This window comes from Octopus bimaculoides, chromosome 1 (assembly GCF_046866305.1).
Source record: "Octopus bimaculoides isolate indiv1 chromosome 1, ASM4686630v1, whole genome shotgun sequence".
In the NCBI taxonomy this organism is placed as follows: Eukaryota; Metazoa; Mollusca; class Cephalopoda; order Octopoda; family Octopodidae; genus Octopus; species Octopus bimaculoides.
Genome location: NC_142928.1, coordinates 53,469,422 through 53,491,681, shown reverse-complemented (window position 1 = coordinate 53,491,681; position 22,260 = coordinate 53,469,422). Strand labels below are relative to the sequence as shown.

The following is a 22,260-nucleotide window of genomic DNA, read 5'->3' as shown; positions in this document are numbered from 1 at the left end:
CTTTCACTTGTTTCAGTTACTGAACTGGGGCCATGCTGGGGCACTAACTTGAAATGTTTAAATGGACAACTGACTAAACCGAGTACTTATTTTTTTTGAAACCTTCCTTTTGGGTGGAAAGTCATGGGGATGTAAAGAAACGAACACCACTTCAGAAGCAGTAGTGGGGCAGGGCGGCAGACACACACATATATACATATACTCTACATGACTCTTTCAGTTTCCATCCACAAAATCAACTTACAAGTCCTTGGTCAGCCCAGGACAATAGTAGAAGACATACAATGTGCCATGCAGGGGAATTGAACCTGAAACCATGTGTTTGTATGCATGCATATAAATATATGCACATGTATATCATAAGTGTATATATAAATACCACACACACACACACACATTATGGATTATTATTTATGCAATATAAATTTTGTCTAAATACAGCCAATTCATGTTACCGAATGATTTCATGCTTAGAAAAAATAATCCAAGTGCAGAGCGGTAAATTAACAATTATTGTATCATTGGACAAGACTGAATGAAACGGTGAAGCTTCGACACATGAAAATTTATTGGACAACTATCATGTGTGTGTATGTGTGTGTGCTTATATTCATATAAATAAATATATGTATATAAATAAACGTTATATATATATATATATATATATATATATATATATATATATATATATATAACATTAATATCATATGTCTAGAGAGAGAATATGTGTGTGTGTGTGTGTGTGTGTGTGTGTGTGTGAGAGAGAGAGAGAGAGAGAGAGAGAGACATACAATGACACATCGTTTTCTAAGTTAGCAATTAATTATCAATGCACATACAAAAATTATCCTCAGAGAATAATGGGAACATAGATTAAACGCAAGTTTATCCGGCACATACTCATAAAAAAAGTATTTATCAGCTTACTACAATACTGTAACCGACATGTTACATCAGTGAGTATTAAGGTGGCCTTCTATGGCAATCGTGTAAACTATACTAGATACCCTCACAATTTGTAACTTTCTTAATATGAGTAAAATTTCGTTTTTTATAAAGGATCTCTGACAAAGGCACAAGGCCACACGCTTTGAAGACGAGGAGACAGTTGATTAAAATGAACCAGTATTTGACTGTTATTTTATTTTTATGAAACTCTTAAGAATGAAAAAAAGAGAAAGTGAGACAAAAGTCGATCCCGACGGAATTTGATTATCTATTTGAAAAGTGCATGAATTGTGTAACCAAAGTACTAAACTGAAAGTATAAAGTACTTTTAAAAGATGCTAGATTAAAAAACAAAAAGACAAAGGAATTGTATAAAACCATTCTATAGAAAATCAGTGTAAATTTAATTGAAAGAATTTTTTTTATAACAATACGACAGATCTTAATTACATTAGTCTATGAAAAATACTAATTTACACGGTTTTCATCAGCTAGATAGATATTACACACACACACATATATATATATATATATATACACACACACATATATATATACACACACATACATACATATATACACACACATACATACATATATATATGTATATATATATATATATATATATATATATATATATATATATACATACACCACGTTTGGGGAAATTTCTAACCTGGGTCTTCGTTCCTAAGGTATTTTACGATGTTATTATTATTAAGGTCACTGCCTGGAATCGAACTAGGAACCTGGGGTTAGTAGCCCGCGCTCTTAACCACTACCCCATACACCCGTTAATTGTAAATAATGTACATAATTCCTCATCTCTTAAATATAGAACTATATAACAGAAACTAATCTAAAAAACTTAAGAATTTTGGAGAGGAATGGGATATTGGGGCAAGTGAAAGATGTTAAAGTCCTATTTAAGCCGAATAATACCAGAATTAAAGCCTCATTATATTCTCCTCTTCAATGAATTATTAAATAAATATTATGCTGAGACAATATAGGTGAACATATATGATCTGCGAGTATACCTTAATTAAAAAAAAAAGTACCAAAATATATTGAAATAAAATAATTTACGCAAGTCAAACCCATATGTATGTATTATATTGAGGAAGTGATCACCAAAACAGTTGCTTTGTTATGGTTATTAAATAAAATACTCATCTACGTTGATTCTCAATCAAACTGATTGGAGCCAAATAATTTGGTTTGTCACCGACAAAACAAAAAAAGAGAAAAACATTCACTGACGTTAGATCTATAAATGTTTAATACAATCGTAATGGTTTTAAACCTTCGTTTGGAAACTTCAATAAAATAATATCCGTCAAGTACAGACTTCGATTTAATCAACTATTTCATCCTGCAAAATATATTGCCTTGTGCCTGTGTTAAATATCATTAAATATTATCAAGATTAAAAGATCGTGCGAATCACAATAAAAAAAAATCAATTTCAAAAAATGGTTAAAAAGAAATAAGCACCAGAAAAACATAACTCACTGAGTAAGCTGGCACCGTCTCCAAACAAAATAAGGTACGACTAAATTCCCTTCAACAATAGATTCTTAAAATTCTACATCAAATGGAGTCAATGTAGATGAATCTAAGACATACATTTGTTTGTCTTTGTTCGGGGTGGGCAGGGATATAGCGATAACTTACCTTCAAATATCCATGCGATTAAAAATATTTAATGTCTAGTTCGACACCTTCATCGAATCTAGGCGCCAGAATTACATATAACTGTCTCAGAAATGTCTAGCAGCTATTCCCTTGTCTATTAGACATTTTAGCATGTCTTTCATTCAAGCAATTAACAATTGATTAATTAGTTAATCGATTGACAAATTAAATCCGTTCATTTTGAAAATATGAGAATTCGTTTGCACTGTCACTTTCTATGTATATGTGTAGGTTGGTCCATAACACTCACTCATATCTCTTATTTACCATATACATATATATATATATATATATATATATATATATTTACCATATATATATATATATATATGATCGTCTTTTAGAAAACATAAATCCGAGTCGTATTCGGATAATATATATACATGTGTGTGTTAAAAAAATTAAATAAACCAACGTGCTGTAAGCTATCGAACTGATATGATATCACTCAGATTCACACACACATAGACCGACATTCAGGTACTGAGAGACACAGAACCAAAGACACACGCACACAAAGGCATGGTGGCATCATCATGCAATCGCCAACATGCAAATCACTTAGAAAAGAAAAAATATATATATATACGTACTGTAAAGATTTTAGTGATTTTGTTTTTCAATAAAGACATTATTATTGCACTATCGCCTTCGATGATAAGTAAGTAACGTCATCTGCACAGGCAAACCCTGAGGAAATATATAGCTGACAGTATATTTCAGCAGAATTTAGGTACCAGTGGTAAAAGATGAAGAGATGTGCAATGGAAGCTAGAAACTCTTTGAAAAAATGGGGGATCTTTTCACTTAAATGTATAATTGTAGAATTGACCCTCACTTTGTGGACACTTTACATCAATTGCGTTATTTACCCTTAGGCAGATTATGTATATTAGCTATTTATATGTGCGAATTTATGCATACACAATTATGTTGCTAAACAGACAATTAAATGTAATGAATATCTAAAAGATACTCCATCTAAATTTTACTACAGAGTGATGCCATTATACGAATAAAAATAACGAGATGCAAGAGAAAAGCCAGAATAATAACACTTACCTTTAATCATCATAGTGTTATGTTTCCATCATGATGTTGATGGAGCAAGGAGTAACTATGTACAGTGGAGGAGACGTTTGGCCAGCTGTTGTATTATGCACGGAAAATGAAATGATACAACAGATCGGCTTGGTCATAGATTCATATAGAGAAATAATACTGTTGTTTACATAACTTTGTGAAATGAACTTGGCGGCTGAACAATAGACATCGTGAAATAAAAGGTCAGGGAAATAACACACCAGTGAACACTGGATGTGTCTCTATGAATTCCCGGTTTTGCTGAAGTGTCAAAGTAATACGACTAATCCGAGATAGTGAAGCAGGTAGCATATGTCATGTAAGTGGATTTAGAAAGCATCAAACTGATGATGGGGCCCTGTGAGAACAATGTTGACTACTGGTAGTGCTCTACTGTCATCGACTGCTGCTACTTGTCGCCATAATACAGAGGAGAAACGAGCTTTTAGCTGAGATAATTGAGATTCTAGCAGCAGCAGTGCCGAACAGAAGCAGCAGCTACCATATTTGCTTTACTCTTAATCATCAGTCTCCTCCTCATCCACCTCGTCGTCGTCTTCGTCATTATCATCAGCATCATCACCAGTATTTCTTCTCTTTTTTTTATTCAATCATAATTTTTACCACACAGTTACGTCTGAGACATTGGTACCCTTAAAAAATTTAGCATGAAAAATAAATCCGAATATATACAAAAAGAAATTTTTTAATAAAAATCTAGAACATAAATGAAGCAGAATAATAACGAAAAAATGATGATGAGATGGTCGATGACGACAATTATAATGATGATTATTATGACGATTGTGGTGGTGGTGGTGGTGGAGCTAGTGGTGATAATAATGGTTTAGCGAACATTGTGATGATGATGATGATGACGATTGGGGTAATGATGGTGATAAGCAGGAGGGTGGGTGATGGTGACAGTCTCGCACTGCTCGTTAAACCATGTATGAAAACATGACCTGGGTCATAGAAATTAAATGGCATAATTTTTTCTAAAATCTAATTTTAATAAACCTGCTCTCTGAGATGAAAGATCCGCAGTCTTAAATGCATCTTTAGTTTTTTTATACATCATTTCAGATAAAAATTGTATTTAAACGTTTATATTACGATGTTTATTTTGTAACATTCTTTATGTTATTTCCAGCATTCATCTGTTCTCTCTAATTTTTCGAGAGTTTAACCTCCACTGAAATATAGACATTTTCACACTCTACATTTTCTTCTATTTCTCTTTCTATATGCTATCTTTCTTTCTGTCTCTGTTCTCACTCCCTCTCTCTTTCTCCCTTAGCCTCCAGTTCTCTAGCTCTCCATATTTGTTGTCTCTATATATATATTCTTCTTTCTCTCTCACTCTCTCTCTGTCCCTTCCTCTTTCTCTCACTCTCCCCGTCTATCTTCCTCTCGCTCTCTCTCCTCCTCTCTCTTGTTCTTTTCTGCTTCGTTCTCTCTCTCCCTTTTCATGTTTTTTTAAATTTTTATGTTGTTCCTTCTGCTGTCTTCTCTCTCCTTCTCCCTTATTTACTTCAGGCAATCTCCATCTATCGCAAAAAAGGGATTTTGAAAATCCCTGTCATGATTTTAATTCTGAGGAGTATCTTTTAGCATTTTTTGTTTTCGAATATCTCATTCGATATGTGGCCTTTTTATTTTTCTCTAGTTAATAAGTGTCTGTAATGAGAAGAACATTATCACAATTTTCAGTTTCCTTTACATGTTCACATAATAAATACATATTATGTCATTTTCTGTTAGGAAAGGCATAATTAATTTCAGTTAATGTTTGTCTAATTACCACCGTATTATGTAGATAACAGTTTGTTTATAAGGTGTTTATTGCCTAGTTCAGAAAGCACATGACAAATATACTGAATCTGATGAGAATCTAATAAGACTCAACATCATGACAGTCAAATCCTTATTCATGTATTTTCGTTAACTTGGGTTCCAGCCCAAAACAATTTTTCACAGTAGGACTACATATATTTTATGTATGTATTGAATTGTGTACAGATAAATTACCTTGCAGAAGTTTGTTTATAAATTATTAAAAAAAAAAACACGAGTGATGGCTCCACGTAAAAAGCACTGATATTGATGTCACGTAAAAAAGCGCTGATATTGATGTCACGTAAAAAAGCGCTGATGATGGTGCCACAAAAAAAAAAAAGCACCCAGTACACTGTGAAGTGGTTGACGTTAGGAAGGGCAGCCAGTCGAAGAAACCATGTCAGAACAGACAATGGAGCCTGGTGCGGCCCCACGGCCTTGCCAGCTCCTGCCAAACCGTCCAATCCATGCTAGCATGGAAAACGGACGTTAAATGATGATGACGACGACGACGACAGCAATGATAATGATTACTGTTTCAAGCCTACTGTGAGTTCCAGCTGCAAATTTGACTATCTTCATGCTGTTCTAAATTTTGACATCTCTCCAAGACGTCTCTACACCTCAGATGAACTTGCTAAAGTTATCAAAACGTTCTACTTCCATTTGTAAGTTTAATTACATTTTGAAGGTTATCCAAGATTTTCTTTAAGAAGCCATGAAAAATGGCTTGTGAGAGAAAGTTATTAATTCTAACCTTAAAAATATATGTGTAAAAATCTGTATGTTAAAACTCATCATTAAATATTGAAAGGATATAAACAAGAGCAAGAAATATATTTTTATGCCTGTATGCTTTTTTTCTTGTATCATTTGTATCACTGCATGCACGTGTTTTAAGCACATAAATATGTCAAAAGTGCAGTATCAGATTAACCATTAAGGAAGTAACTATATAAAAATGATGATCATCATCATTTAACGTCCGCTTTCCATGCTAGCATGGGTTGGACAATTTGACTGGGGACTGGCGAACCAGATGGCTACACCAGACTCCAATCTGATCTGGCAGTTTCTACAGCTGGATGCCCTTCCTAATTCCAACCACTCCGAGAGTGTTGTGGGTGCTTTTTACATGCCACCAGAATGAGGGCCAGTCCGGCAGTACTGGCAATGGCCACGCTCAAATGGTGTTTTTTACATGCCACCTGCACAGGAGGCAGTGCAATGTTTTGTTCACATGCCACTGGCACAAGTGCCAGTAAAGCGAAGCTGGAAACGATCCCGCTCAAATGGTGCTTTTAACGTGCCACCGGCACGGGAGCGAGACCGCTGTTCTGGCAGTGATCCCACTCAGATGGTGTTGTTAGTGCTCCACTGGCACGGGTGCCAGTCATCAAATTTGGATCAGTTTCGATCTCACTTGCCCCAACAGGTCTTCACAAGCTGTGTTTAGTGTCCAATGAAGGAAGGTTGGCATGGGTGCCAGTCAACGAATTTGGTTCAATTTCGATTTCAATTGCACTTGCCTCAACAGGTCTTCGCAAGCAGGGTTTTGTGTCCAAAGAAGGAAAGGTACGAATAAGTGGGCTGGCTACACCCCTGGTAAAGGCCACGGATTATGGTCTCACTTGTCTTGCCTGGTCTTCTCATGCACAGCATATTTCCAAAGGTTTCGGTCACAAGTCATTGCCTTAGTGAGGCCTAATGTTTGAAGGTCGTGCTTCACCACCTCATCCCAGGTCTTCCTGGGTCTACCTCTTCCACAGGTACCCTCAACTGCTAGGGTGTGGCACTTTTTCACACAGCTATCCTCATCCATTCTCGCTACATGACCATACCAGCGCAATCGTCTCTCTTGCACACCACAACTGATGCTTCTTAGGTCCAACTATTCTCTCAAGGTACTTATACTCTGTCGAGTATGCACACTTATATTACACATCCATTGGAGTATACTGGCTTCATTCCTTACAAGTTTACGCATGTCCTCAGCAGTCATGGCCCATGTTTCACTGTCATGTAGCATGGCTGTTCGTACACATGCGTCATACAGTTTGCCTTTTACTCTGAGTGAGAGGCCCTTTGTCACCAGCAGAGGTAAGAACTCTCTGAACTTTGCCCAGGCTATTCTTATTCTAGCAGCTACACTTTCAGCACACCCTCCCCCCGCTACTAATTTGGTCACCTAGGTAACGGAAGCTATTAACTACTTCTAGTTTTTCTCCCTGGAATGTGGCAGAAGTTGTTCTCTGCACATTTTCAGTGTTTATTGCTCCTGAGCATCTGTCACATACAAAATCTATCTTGCTAGTTAGCCTTCCTTTGATATTGCTGCACCTCTTATGTGTCCATAGCTTACACTGGGTACATCTTATAGAGTTTCTACCTACGCCTTTTCTACAGATCGAGCAGGACCATCTACCTGAAGGGGTTTGTGGTTTGTCTACCTTCCTACTTATTAGGACTTTGGTTTTAGCTAGGTTTACTCTAAGGCCCTTCGATTCTAATCCTTGCTTCCACACCTGAAACTTCTGCTCTAGTTCTGATAGTGACTCAGCAATTAGAGCAAGGTCATCAGCATAGAGGAGCTCCCAGGGGCAACCTGTCTTAAGAACATTTTTGGTTTAAAGATTATTGAAAACAACTGTGAAATAATTGTTTATATAACCTGTCACCCTTCCTACATGCAATTATTTAACCATGAAGGAAGACAGTCAGAATCTAATAGAATAATATGCTTTGCATTCTAAAACAATATTTGAAGTAAAATGTGAATTCATAATCTTGTGGTCTAATATCTAGTACAGTCATGGGCAGCCTTTTTCAAGAAGCAAGCCACATGAGACATGGTTCATCATCAGGCAAGCCACACTATTAAAAAAATTCAAGGTCATTTTTCAAAAGGTGAGACATTTTGGAAATCCTGTGTAGACTAAAGTTTGCTTATGGCTGATCTAGTACATTACTTCCCACCCACTGCATCTCATAAAAGTACACCATGCATCTTTAACTATGGAATAGACGTGTCCTAGTATGTCCGTATTTATCACATAGCTTATTTATTTGAAAAGACAAAGTTTTATGTTTGTTTCTTGTTAACTTTATTTCTGTTTCTACATAGTCTGATCAATAAGTATCCGGACTGTTGCCATAGTAACGAAGCTAAAGCACAGAGAGTGAAGCTGTTTGGTATAGATTGACCTTGAACTCTGTTGTGTATTCACACTAAGTTTTAATTGTCTAGCTTACTTCTACCGTTTACAACAGTGCTTTGAAGGAAGATGTGTAGCGTGTGATCATCGCATTGACCATGACAGAGAAAGTTGAGCAGAGAATCTGCATCATATTTTGCTAAAAGCTTGGTGAAACCTGCTCAGAGTCCTATGCAAAGTTTTCAAAAAGTTTTCATCATTCTCAACACAATCAAGGAGATCTTGTACAACTGAACCCGGGTGTCTTTTTGGACAGCTGAAAGCAGTTTTGGTACGAACTTGGCAAACACGCATCTCATACCCAAATCCTCAGTGATAATGGACTGAACTGAACTGTAACTAATCTGCACATCCTCTGATGAATCATGGATGGTCATTTGATGATTTACCCTCAGAGCCACATGTACATCTGCAATGTTTTTCTCAGTTCTACTGGTTGCAGGTCTCCCAGAACATTCATCAATATCAACATTTTTTTGGCCATCTTGGAAATGTCTGAAACACTCGTACACTTGTGTGCGGCTCATACACTCCTCTCCGTACACTTTCTGCAATTTTGTGTAGGCCTCTGAGCAGGTATTGCCATGATAACTTTTACTGTCATGGTCAATGCGATGGTCACCAAGAACTGCTGTAAACAGCAAAAGTGAGCTAGAGCTTTAAAACTTAGTGTGCATGCACAGCAGAGTTCATGGTCAAGTTTTGCCAAGCCGTTTTTCTCTGTGTGCTTTAGCTTCATTACTATGGCAACAGTCTGGATATTTATTGATCAAACCTCATACAGTAACTAAGGTATACTTTCATTGGATGCATCAACCAAGCCAAAGAACTAGTGTTGACAATCCAAAATTTATTTTTGGTGTGATATATTAAATCAGTTTGATGACTATAGAAATATGCAGTAAGAACATACTTTCAATTATGAAATGACAATCAAATAAATAATATTAAAATATATCTAAAATTATCAAAATGTTTACATGTTTGAATATTGCAAAGAAAGGACAATCCTATATTTACTAATCCTACAGACTGAGGGAAAAGAAGAGAAATTTGGTAAACTGAATCTCATGAAGTAAAGGCACAGACTATTTGTTTCTTCATATGTGATGTGAAATAAATTAACAACTTTATGGATTAAGGTCACATTACTTTTATGTATGAGGAATCCCAGTAAATTATTGTTTACAAGGTTAATTACATAAGAACTAATAATCACTAATTTAGCTGTTAATAGGTGAAGAGAATTAGTCAGTTTAGTCAATCTGCTTGTATTTTATTTTATTGACTCTAGAGGGATGAAAGATAAAAGTTGACCTCAAGAGGATTTGAACTCAGAACATAGAGAACCTGAACAAAAACTGTAAGGCATATTGTCCAGTGCTCTAATGATACTGCCAACCCACAACTCTCATAGAAGCTAATAATAAATGAAAAAGTAAAACTTCAGTTTGAGTACTCTTTTTATACAGGGTGTTTGATTCTTTATGTCTTTTTCTTTTCTTTCTTTCTTTCTTTCTTTTCTTTTTTTTTTTTGTTCTGCTATCAACAGCAGCTCTCTTCCTCTTCTAATTGGCTAGTTGAAAAGTTTTGACACTCTTCTTTACAATATCTTCTTCATATTCTGCTAGGAAAAATTTTTTGTTTAATTCTACAGTTAAAAGAATGCCTGGAGGGAATTGAATTTTACTGCTGGGAATGTGGCATCAACCAAACCAAAGAACTAGTGTTTAGTGACATGACACTTCTTATAATAATTACTCTTCTACTGTTCTGTAATGCTTTTGAAGCCTAGCAATAAGCCATAATTAGGAAACAACAGACATTTGGCATCTGATTCCATTCTGTAGAAAGTACCTTTCTTATAATGATGTCAACTGAAAAGATAATTTGAATTTTATAAATTACAAAGAAAGCAGCAAAACTATTTTGTCATACTTATTAAATTAGTTTTATACACCATGAATAACAACAATAACAATAATGATTTCAAATTTTGGTGCAAGGCCAGCAATTTCAGGGGAAGGGCATAGTCAATTACATCAGCCCCAGTGCTCAACTGTTACTTATTTTATTGACCCTAAAAGGATGAAAAGTAAAGTCGACCATAACAGAATTTGAACTCTGAACATAAAGACGGATGAAATGCCCCTAAGTATTTTGCCCAGTGTTCTAATGATTCTATAATAATAATGATGATAATAATAATAATAGTAATAATAATAATAATAATAATAATAATAATAATAATAATAATAATAATAATAATAATATAGACTATAAAAAGGCTTCGACATGTTGCCACATTCATGGATAGACTTTGAAAAGGCTTACATGTTGCTGTATTTTTGGATTTTGGAAACACTCGATATGTGTGGAATTGCTGAGAACATGTGTGCACTGATTAAGAACAGCATGCTTAGTTGAAAAACATGTCTTTTCTGTAACAACCAGCACTTAGCCAAGGTAACAATCAAAAGAGGTATCTTCCAGGGAAACTCTTGTTCACCTTTGTTATTTGTTGTAGCCTTGATCCCACTTTCTGTACTCCTATGCAAAGTCGACATGCACTATGAGCTGAGAAAGAATGGGCTATGTCTCAACCACCTTCTCTTCATGGATGATTTAAAACTGTTTGCAAAAACAGAGCCTGAAATGGAGAGGCTTATTGAGACTGTGCAGATGTGCTGCAAAGAAAGCAGCAAAACTATGTTGTCATACTTATTAAATTAGTTTTATACACCATGAATAACAACAATAACAATAATGATTTCAAATTTTGGTGCAAGGCCAGCAATTTCAGAGGATGCAATGGAATTCGGTATTTCAAAGTGTTCAGTGCTCACTTTAAAATAGGGGGAAAAAGCAGATTATAGGGGCACAAAATTGCCAAATGGAGGGAGAATGGAAGACCTGGATGATAATGGGTACAAATGCCTTGGGATCCTGGAGTTGGACAATATCATGCACAGAGAAATGAAAGTCAAGGTCATCACTGTATATTTGAAGCACCTCAAACTTCTCTTGAAATCAAAGCTCACCTCAGGGAACCTTGTGACTGCCATCAGCATATGGGCTATTGCTGTAGTCCACTATAGTGCACCCATCCTGAAATGGACACAAGAAGAGATTAACCAACTCGATCGCATTACATGAAAGACAATGACAATCCATGATGCCCTCCACCATAAGATGAACATACACAGACTCTACATGAAGAGGTGTAAAGGTAGACATGAGCTGATTAGCATATGGGCGTGCATCAACAGTGAAAGAAGAAACATGGCAGAATATTTGGTAAACAGCAAACAAGACCTGCTACAGTATGCTGTCAATGCAGAAGGATTTATTAAAAATTGACTTGAGAGTGCTAATGAATTCTGATCACGGATAGCCAATGAGAGAGAAGAAATTCTACTCCACATGGAATTACATGTTCCATCATGAAACTAACAACTTAAAAGAAGCATCATGGAGATGGCTCAGCAAGGGACCTAAAAAGAATACTGAAAGCCTAATCATTGCTGCCCAGGGTCAGGCATTGAATACCAACTCAGTGAAAAGGATATATACCACACAAGAGCAACGGAGCTCTGGAGGACGTGTGGGAAAAGGATCAAAAGCATGAATCACATTTTTAGCACTTGTGAAAGTCTTATGCAGAAAGAGTACAAGCGCAGACATGACAAGGTAGCCCAAAACCTTCACTGGCTGCTATGCTGGTAGTATAGATATGAAGTAACAGGTGTTTGATCCCAACATACACTGGAAAAGTAATGGAGGGAAAAGGGAAGGCAAAAATTCTCTGGGACTTTGACTTCCAGACAGACAAGGTGTTAGAGCATCGAAGGCCAGATATTGTAACCTTTAGGCTGGACAAACAAGAGTGCCTAATAATCGACGAGGCAGTGCCAGGAAATCAACATATTATCATGAAAAAAAAAGAGATTGATAAATACAGTGACCTGAGAATTGAAATTGCCAAGGTGTGGTAGCTACAAAAGTCAAACATAAAGGTTGTCCCTGTTGTCATCAGAACATTGGATTCAATACTAACCAAGCTGAAGAAATATCTGGAAACTTTAGAAATACTCTACAATCTAGGTGTATTGCAAAAATCGGCATTACTTGGGACTGCACATATATTACGTAAAGTACTGCCAGTCTGAGGTCCTTGTTATGACTTGACAAACAGTACAAACTTGCGGTTAGACACAATATCTTCAATCAACAACATCATGATATTGGATATTGTGCAACGTCTTAAATAATAATAGCAACAACAACAACAATAATAATAATAATAATAAAAGACCTAGAAATAGAGGTAACTCAAATGAGGAGTCTAAAAGCAGAAACAATTCCTATCATAGTAGGTGCATTAGGTATGATAAAAAAATATTCAGACAAATACATAACAAAAACACCAGGATTTACAAGTATATATAACATACAAAAAATAACACTACTAGGCACAGCACACATCCTATGCAAAACACTTTCTATACAGTAAAAATGAGAGCATCACAACAAACCACAGCACATACCCAAGGCACCCAGAGCTGTGCTTGGTAGTGCAGTGAAAGCATGTGATAAAGATAAGACTACTGAATAATAATAATAACTTTTTCTTCTATAGGAAGGTTTGAAATTTTGTGGGGAGGGAGTTTATCAATTACATCAACCCCAGTGCTCAACACCAAAAGGATGAAAGGCAAAGTCATCTTTGGTAGAGTATAAAAATGGACGAAATGCCAAAAAGCATTTCATCTAGTGTGCTAATAATTTTGCCAGCTTGCTACCTTAATCATCATCATCATCATCATCGTTTAACGTCCGCTTTCCATGCTAGCATGGGTTGGACGATTTGACTGAAGACTGGTGAAACCGGATGGCAACACCAGGCTCCAATCTAATTTGGCAGAGTTTCTACAGCTGGATGTCCTTCCTAACGCCAATAATAATAATAATAATAATAATAATAATAATAATCTTTCTATTTTAGATTCAAGGCCTGAAATTTTGGGGGAGGGGTTAGTTGATTACATTGGCCCCAGTGCCCATCATCATCTGGTATTTTTTCATTGGTCTGAAAAAGGATGAAAGGCAAAGTCGACCTCAGTGGAATTTGAACTCAGACTGTAAAGACTAGGCATTTTCTCAGGCATGCTATCAATTCCATCTGTTTACTGCCTTAATAATTGACCTCGTGACCGATGACATATGTAATTTCCTGGAAAAGAGAACCTATTACCAGAAGAGCAATAGGTATGTTGGATGAAATGAAGGGGAATTGCTGACCTGTTATGTATAGACAGCAGGATATCAAATGATAAACAGGTAAGAAGGATATACAAGTAAGAAGGAAAGATTTAGTTGTTGGATAGATAGATTACTTGAGACTCACTCTCTCCATTATTATTCACCATTGTGCTAATCCCTCTGACAAGTACACTGAGAAAATCCAAGCCAGCCTATGAGTTTACTAAAACCAAGATGAGAAAATAATCATCTACTTTATATGGATGACCTCAAGATATATACAAAAAAAATGAGACAGACCTGGGTTCTCTGATCCAAACAATGAGTGTATTCAGTAAAAACATTAGAATGCAGTTTGGGGTAAGTAAGTGCACAGTATTAATTATGAAGAGATGCTGGAAGATAAAGTCTGATAGCATAAAATTATCACAAGACAACATCATTAGATTGCTGCAGAATAATGAGGGATACAAATACCCAGGTGTACTACAAACAATAAGATAAATGAAAGAGAAATGAGAGAGAAAGTAACTAAAGAGTACAAGAGGAGAATTAGGAAGGTGCTTGAAACAAAATTAAATGGTAGGAACATCATTAAAGCCATAAATACATAGGCTGTGCCCATACTGAGATGCTCTGCTCCCTTTCTGAAATGGACAAAAATCAAGCTACAGAACTTAGATAGAAGAACTAGAAAGCTGCTAACAATGTGCAATACACTCCATCCTTAAAGTAATACCAACCAACTCTATCTGCCAAGAAGGTAAAATGGTAGAAGATTACTAAATATGGAAGACAATTTTGGTACTGCAATGCCATACTGGTTCTGAAAAATTATGTTGTACAGAGGAAAAAAAAAATTTTGGCAGCCAGAGATACTCAAAAAGTGACTGAAACAGTAGAATTCAAAAAGAAAAGGTATAACAACAGAATAAACAAATAGAAAGAAATGGAACTGCATGGCCAATTCTTGCAACAAACCAAGAATGTTGAAAGTGAAGATTGCTGGTTTTGGTTGATGGACAGGAATTTGAAACAAGAAACAGAAATGCTAATTATAGCCACTCAGGAACAAGCCCTTAGAACAAACCTGATTAAGGCAAAGATTGACAAAACTTAGATAGCAAATATAGAATCTTCAGAAAAGGAGACAAGAGTATCAATCACATTTTGAGTGAGTGCAATATACTAGCACAAAAGGAGTATAAGCATAGTCATTACTGTGTAAGCAAAAGAGTGCTTTCAGATGTTGGCTGAGTGTGAGGCTTCAAAACAACAGTAAAGTGATGTGAACACAAACCAGAGTCTGTCATAAATAAATTAGAATTACAAGATTTTGTGGGACTACACCATAAAGACTATTGAAGCAAGAAGACCAGACATGATTATAGAAGACAAAGTAAATGAAATGCAAAATTATAGATTTTGCAATTCCCTATAATAGTAGAGTTGATACAAAGAAATAGGAAAAAATTAAGAAATTTCAGGATCTAGCCAGAGTGCTGAGAAGGCTATGGAAGACTAAGACAGCAATTATTCATGTAGTATTTGGCACGCTTGGTACAGCACCCAAAATACTACCTAAAAGACTGAAAGAAATTGGAATTGAAACTCATTGTCCATCTGCAGAAAAGTACCATCCTGTATTCTGCAAGAACCCTAAGAAAGATTCTTGAGATAAGAGGAGACTTGTTGCCAAACCTCAAGATAAAATACCTGCTAACTAAAGTGGTACACACTAGCAAAATAATAATTTCTTTCATATGACAAAGGATGTAAGAATAATAGTAATGTAAAGAAGGGCTTCTAATGACCTGCGCTATTATAGAAGTCAGCAAAAAGAGAAAAATAAACCCTTACTATGACTTGAAGTGGTTACCTTAAAGTGTATGACAGTATACCACAGTCATGAATATGAAATACACCACTTCAGTAAAGCAGCCTAAATACTAACAAAGCATTGCAGCCTTAATTAAAACTAGCTCTATATGTAAACAAACACACACACACACACACACCAGAATCAGAGAATTAAACCAGAACTATTCATGCAAGTACTTAGCAGTAGATGAAACTAATAAAAAAAATAATAAAAAAATAACACAGAGAAATGAATAAAGAAGTTAGGAAAGAGTACTTCAGAAGAGTCAGACAAATAATAAAAGCTAAATTCAGTGCTAGAAATAAGATAGTAGTTATAAATATACAATACATTCTAGTTTTAAACTACAGCTTAACATAACTGGAAGCTAAGTGAATTGAAAAGATTAGAGACAAAAAGAAAGCAAAAACTCACTAACAGCATTTTAAAGCCACCATCCCAGAACTGATATAGATAGAATATGCCTATCACAAACACAGGGAGAATATGGTTTGACATGAATATAAAAAATATGACAAAATAATATTAGTGTAATAAGGAAAGATGAAGACTAACAAAAAATGTTTCTCTCTATATATAAGGAAACACTAAAGTACAAACAAGAAACTAACTACAGTTAAAGAAGAAACAATAGAAAAGTTACAAAGACACAAGAAAATCGAAACAGGATTTCAAAATGTACCAAAGTAAAATAGTAAAAAAAAACTGAACAATATCTCCCAATACTAAACAGGAAGGAAGTCAACTGAAGTGAAAACTAACAATGGCTCCAAAGCTCTGGACTAAAAGCAGAGACAGAAGGACCTGATTTTAGCTGCACTGCACCAATGACCTGGTTACATATAATTACAAAATAAAAGAATGAAAAATTATGCTAATAACAACGGGATATTATGCAATTAATGCATTGAGATACTTGACCGCATAATTTCTAGAAACATAATTTCTTAGTAAGTCCAATTATATTCACAGACCCAAGCATGTTGGCAGGTAGTCCAGTAGTGCATACATCCACATGTTGATTTGAAAACAGATAAGAAGTGGTAAAAACATGTACCAAACAATCTGAGTACACTCATCTAGAACATGTCATGTTGACCTATAAGGTGATTTATGAGGTAAACCTTCCAGATGCATATATCAAGGACTCAAACAAAAATGTCTGCACTCTGATAAACATCTCTGTCTCTTCTGGTTAAAATATAACCCAGAAAAAACTGCAGCAATTATGGAAAGAAGACACCAAACAAGAAGAGGAGAAAATCTATAAGAACATGGGGAAAACAGCAACAGTGGTTTAATGATTATGAGTAAAACACCACTGAGAAAAATCCATAATAGAAACAAAACCACACTAGGAAAATACAGATAAATCAAAGAAAAGCATGAGAGTAGATCACAAAAGAATTAGATAAAGATATCAGTCTTCCAAATATCCAAAAATATATGCAGAAATGACCTCAAGAATACTTCAAACACAAACAGGAAACTCAACTCATACACTACAATTCCAAAATGTAACACTCCCATAAACAACCATACAAGATATAACAAATTTGTGGATGCTCTGGGAGCATAGCTGCTAGAATAAGAATAGGCTGGGTAAAGTTCAGAGAGCGCCTACCAAAGGAGTGAAAGGTAGACTGTATGATATCTGTGTGTGAACAGCTATGCTACACAGCAGTGAAACATGGGCTGTGACTGAGGACATGTGTAGGCTTGAAAGAAATTAAGGATAAACTATTTATTACTTTTATGAAATTTTCTATAGCCACCTTCACATTATATGACTACCATTGGGATAGATCAGGTACCAGACAAGGAATCTGAATTATTTTTCCATTTTGTTTTTACTTAATTTTTGAGAGCAGTCGGGTTCATCTTTAGTATTCTTGTTCATGAGAGCAGTCAAATTTATTTCAGATATTCTCATTTTAAAAATCATCTCTAGCTAATTGTTGAGTGAACGTTGGTGTTGCCTTGGCAGAGGTTTGCGCTCTCTGAATGCTCTTGTTTTTCTTAGGTATATTTTGAAATCCTATTTCGATTTTCTTGTGCCTTTGTAACTTTTTCTATGTCAGGTCATTCTTGAGTGCTACTGGTAACATGTAACCCAATACAACTCGTTGCATGGTCAGGTTGTTGGCATCTAAACTGGCAACCCCATCAAGCTTGCTTGTTGAGAAGGGTGATTGTTGGATACTCTGCGGGACAAAAACTAAGATCTGTCAAAGGGTGGAAGAGCTATGTATGTATTCATGTATCAATATCTATAAAACAGATGTTTGTGTGTGTGTGTACGTGATGTGGGTTATGCACGTCCACAAATTAGCACGCATGTCGCTCCAATTTTAGGAGGACATTGTTCATGACCCTAGCTGTGTTTTTGTCAACTTTTTCTCACAGAGGCACCCGCGTATAGCTGTAAAAATCGATAAACTTTTACCAATTTTGAAGTTTGTTGATATGGTGAAATCAAATCTGTGCGTACGCGCGTGAAGGAGAGAGAGAGCAAGAGAGAGAGAAAGAAAGAAAGAGAGGGAGGAAGAAAGAGAGAGAGAGAGAAAGAAAGAAAGAAAGAGAGAGAGAAAGAAAGAAAGAGAGAGAGAGAAAGAAAGAAAGAAAGAAATAGTGTTTGTGACAAGGGAAGAAACAGAGTGTTTGCCAAGCGTCTAAAAAAAAAAAATGAAAAAGTGGAAGAGGGAGACAAAGCGGCTAAAGAAAAAAAAATTTCTTTCACCAAGACAGCATCTAACAAAAAAAAAAAAGGAACGAACAAGTGGAAGAGGGAGACAAAGCGTATTACGAAAGAAAACGTAGCTAAGGAAGACAGAGTAAAATGCATTTTTTTTCTTAAACATGAGATATAGTTTCAAATATAAGATGTTTTTGAAAGACACTATATTCTATAATAAGATTATATATACTTTCTCACATAACAATTAAAATATATTTATTTTAAATAATTTATTTATTTTAAATCGTTCATCTTTCTCTCCCCCCCCTCTCACTCTCACACATACGCACATATACTACTTTTGGAGCGAAAGAGTTTTGTTTACATTTCACAACTATGAAACAAAAACGTATGTAACAATTTGTCAGTCACCCCCCCCCCCCCCCAACCCATTTTTCGGACCACAAAAAGGGTTTGGTAATTTTTCAGATTAACACCCGCACGATTTCCACTAAGGTGCTACGGTTAGGATTAGGGTTAGGGTTACGGTTTTAGGGTCAGAGTTAGGGTTAGGGTTTAGGGTTAGGGTTTAGGGTTAGGGTTAGGGTTAGAGTTAACCTAGAAGGGACAGGCTCCTTATTTTTTGGTTAAGGTTGTTGGTAAGCTTTCCTAAGTTACTCCAATCCAGATCCCCAATGCAAACCTTCAGATCAACCTTCTCCTATGCAGATCTCTAATGCAACATTTAAAAAAAGAGTCAATAAGTGAAAATAACCAATAAACTGATTCCTTATGAGATTTCCCAATCAAATTGCCAGCAAACCATTTTCAGCCAAACCAATTTCAACGGATTTCGCTCAAATCTGATGTCGATGTTACTTATTTTGGTTTGAAATAAAGGACTTAATCATTTAATAATCCTAGCTTAATCCCGAGCAGCGCCGGGTTATACTGCTAGTGTATACATAAAAGTGTGTGTGTGTGTGTGTGTGTGTATGTGTGTGTGTGTGTGTGTGTGTGTGTGTGTACCATGTCCAGACCAGGTGAGTTTTCCATGTTGAATCAAATTAAGCCATGTCATCTGTTGCATTCATAACATCTTATCAGATTGCAGTATCACAGTATATGTTGATGGAGCTCTTTCTATCCCACATTATATCCAATGTGCTAAAGGGTTTGGTTTTTGACCCAAAGTTTCTTTCTACTATGCATCATTGACTTATTTGATGTTATGTCCAACAACACCTATGTATTCCTATGCAGATGACACTACTTTTTGTTGTTTCCTAATCTTCCAAACCATGCATCACCCACACACAACCTAGACACCACATACCAAATGCACATGAACTCCAAGAATAGAAACTTCAAAAGCATCCTCCATTTGCAATATACCAATCTTTTTCTGTCAACAGTAAGAAAACACAAGCACTGTTCAGCTATGTAAAAATAATATTACATTGCACCCATCTTAATCATGAGCAGTATGCAGCCAAAGCCTTTGCAATTGCTCCAAATGTTGAACTGCCTCACTATTGCCTAGGATCCCACCTGGTAAAAGCACATCCTTAATGTAACTAGGACTGGATCCCAACAATTTGTCCATCTCTTCAGAGACACAAAATACTTCAACTTCCCGAAAATTATCGAAATGGTCAGTTTTACTTTCTTTAAAGCTGAGGTCCACAATAGAGTAGCTATTCTCACATCTGGAATGGTGCTACAACTAAATACACAAGTATCTAATACTGCATCCAGAAAACAGTCAGTTAATTAATTGACATGATCTCTCAGAAATACACTTCAGTTTCTGGTACACAAACATGTTATCTCCTCTCTTCTCTGCCTTTTCAACATTGTTGTAGCTTTTTCTAAGGCTACTACAATGGCTTCTGTTCCTTGGACCTAGCTAGGTTCATACAACTTCCACTCAGACATTCCTGTCCCACTTATTCTATCTCCTCTAATCACTCTTGTAATGTCTAACACAATCAGGCTCTGCACTAATCCTTATGCCCAGTCTTTCCTCCCCATAACCTCAAGCCTCTTTTAATCCCTCTCTTCTCATATTTTTTCTCTGGGTATTAACTTTTAAAGGTTTAAGAGGAACATTAATGGTATTAATTCTAGGAGGGTCTGTGATAGCTATGGGCACTACTCCTTCGTCCAGACACTACAAATAAAAATAAAAGATGCTGCATAGCAAAAATAAGACAAGCCATGAGTTAACATCAATACAATATCTCTAGCTGTGGTCTTTTTCCCTATGTATAGATACCAGTCTATGGACAGGTAGGTGATGTAGTGGCTCTGCTTGATTTCTCACCTCATCATCAATCTTAAACCCCTAGGCTTCCATGTGCCCTACTGTGAAATGGCGCAAACCTCCTGCCACATGTAGTCATATTTCTTGCTAACTCCTTCTTTGAGGACATGTGGAAACTCTCCCTAAAATTTGCAACATAGACATTAGTCACTTGCTTCCTTGTTCTTTCTTGGATAAATTTCTCCAACACCAATATAGAAAACATTTAATGAAATAAACCAAATTAAAATATATTACATTGGCGCTTTGTTACTGTTTCTATAAATAATTTCAAAATGATCTGTTTCTTTTTTATCTCACTGTTTTTATCAAGCAGCAACTTATATAATTTAGGAAAACCTAGCTTACAATGCTTTTCTTTGTCAACTTATTTTAGCTGCTTATTAGAACTGAATAAACACAACCGAATAAGTGTTGCTTACTGAAATACTGAACTACTAGTGTTTATCAACAGATGGTAAAAGGATTTACTTTTTTAATGGAAGGAATTATTTCATCATATTGTAAAGGGTAATATCAATAAGTGTAAAATTTAGATTTTTTTTTTGGTTTATTAATATCACACACATTTCTTATTATTTTCCTAAACATTCTGGTTTCATATACAACTATTGTATCAGTTCTTTATATATTCTATATTCGAAACCTAATTCTTCAAACAATGTTCTTCACTAGCTGTTTCATATTTCAGGAAATGCAAAAGCACTTTACAAACATCAGTATTGATTCTAAGATGGTCAGTTTTACTTTCTTTCCTTGTTTATCATCCTTTTATTTAGTTATTATTTATTCATGTTTGACATTTCTAAATCTGTTTTTTCATAGTTTTTCATAGCTTTTGAAATTTGGATGTTACAGGAATTGTTGGAGCAGATACATTTTTTTATAAAGCTGAATATAATTTCAAGAATGAGTTGCTGCAAGTGAGCCAGGAAATTGTAGTGTTCCCAGTTATTTTTCTTTTCTCTCTTTTCCTTCTGTTAGATTGACTGAGATAAATAGAATAATGTGCCTTGCATAAGTAAACAACACAATGCCAAAAAACAATCTATTTAGAACCAAAATTGATAAAGAAATGTTAATATCAAGGATCTAAGTCAGTTGAACAGGAGAGATGGTTGAATTCTAGACTAGATAAATTCTTTACAGTATTGTATTTATTCCTTTGTGTTTTGAGTTGAAGCCCAGCTGTAGTTGATTTGCTTCTTATCTTTCATGAGTCAGTTAAATTTATTTCTTTATTGCCCACAAAAGTCTAAACATAGAGGGGACAAACAAGGACAGACAAAGGGATTAAGTCAATTACATCAACTCCAGTGCGTAACTGGTA

The 22,260-nt window shown here is 35.6% G+C and overlaps 1 protein-coding gene across 14 annotated transcripts in view; it reads right to left on the bottom strand.

The window, feature by feature from the left end:
* LOC106870398 (beta-hexosaminidase subunit beta) overlaps positions 1–22,260 on the bottom strand; it is a 132,090-nt gene that overhangs the window by 95,841 nt on the left and 13,989 nt on the right. For 4 of the 14 annotated variants that reach the window (XM_089360870.1, XM_052966620.2, XM_052966623.2 and 1 more), the window contains exon 1: positions 3,709–4,249. The exons of 1 other annotated variant lie outside the window; for it this stretch is intronic. The gene's annotated coding sequence lies outside the window, so the exon portion shown is untranslated. Of the gene's footprint in view, positions 1–2,463; positions 2,601–2,625; positions 2,925–3,239; positions 3,522–3,672; positions 4,250–4,845; positions 4,951–22,260 lie in introns of those variants that run through there. 9 more of the 14 variants (XM_089360814.1, XM_089360754.1, XM_052966619.2 and 6 more) reach the window with 9 other exon arrangements.